This window comes from Borostomias antarcticus, assembly GCF_949987555.1.
Source record: "Borostomias antarcticus genome assembly, chromosome: 15".
NCBI lineage: Eukaryota > Metazoa > Chordata > Actinopteri > Stomiiformes > Stomiidae > Borostomias > Borostomias antarcticus.
The window spans coordinates 3,963,433-3,964,884 of record NC_140248.1 but is presented as its reverse complement, the minus strand read 5'-3'; positions in this window follow the sequence as shown (position 1 = coordinate 3,964,884).

Below are 1,452 nucleotides of genomic sequence, written 5' to 3'. Positions count from 1 at the left end.
CTCTCAGCGGTCAGCCTGTTGCGGGGGGGTTCCTAGGGGTTTCAGAGCACGTACACACGCACAGTACTGATGGAGCGGTTTCAGGACATCATGATGATCATCGTTAGTACGGCCTAGATAGTTGTTATTACAGACGTCAAAATGTCAGTCAACGTTACCACTGCGCCCACATTTCTCAATATCCGGCATGACTTATGTTGCAGTCATACATTCTTATGGTGCATTCGTTTGTGGTCGGAGGTGGCAAGTCGCAAGTGGCAAAATACCTACTTCCGACCTGTGTGCATTCGAGCTATATACCATTATATCAGTTACCTAGTTATATCTATATACCATTATATCACAGTTACCTAGTTATATCTATATACCATTATATCACAGTTACCTAGTTATATCTATATACCATTATATCACAGTTACCTAGTTATATCTATATACCATTATATCACAGTTACCTAGTTATATCTAGTGCATTCGAGCAACTGGGGGCTGAGAAACATATCCGAATTTGCGTCGAGGAAGTGCGAGTTCAAGCGGTGTTTTATTTAATAATTCCTAGCAAGTCGCAATTTGCCACCTCCCAGTTATAAACGAATGCACCATTACCCCAACGCCGCAGTCTCAGAGCAGACTGTGATTACAGGCCCATCCGAGGGAGGGGGGGTGAGGACGCACGCACACTGATCCTCTTACCTGCTGGATCATTGCGTCCAAAAACAACGCTCTAGCCTCCCAGATACCTGATATAGACCTGCCGCATCGTCATTGTCATTATCCAGTATGTCACCGTGCGTGCGTGACTTCCTCCCCGCGCGTGACCCTGGCCTACGTGCAGAGCAGGCTGGTGCGCTCATGCTCCGCGGGCACGCGCTTAGCGGGCACGCGCTTAGTCCAACGCTCGTGACTTCAATGTCCCCAGGCAGGTGAGGAGCAGCTACTGTCCCTTACCCACTGAGCAAAGACACGTCTAAAAGACGTCTATTAGATGTCTTTTTCGTCTTTTCCGGACGTCCAAAGACATCCAATTAGGAGCCAGAATGAAAGTTTTTTTAGACGTTCAGATATTGAACCCGTTCTGCACGTCCACAGACGTCTTAGAGGGGTCCAAGCCCGATGTTTGAATATTGAGGGGGTCCAGCAGACGTACAAATGGGGTTCTGGATTATTCGTTTCGTTATTAAGACGTGATCTGAACGTCTCCCTGACGTGTGTTTGCTGGGTAGACACGGTCCATCCAGCTCTGGAATCAAGGAGAGCAGGACAATGTCACAGACTGTTACCCCCTATCTGTCAATATCCAGTAAAGAAAAACTTTACTTTTATACTGTGTTGGCTGTATCCATAGTGCTTAATCTTAACTCTGCTTTCCCAAACTAGCACCATCCAGCCCTATGCAGCCCCAAAAGCAAGTGTCAGTCAGACCAGGGGAAACTAAAGCGTTTCTCTGTCCCG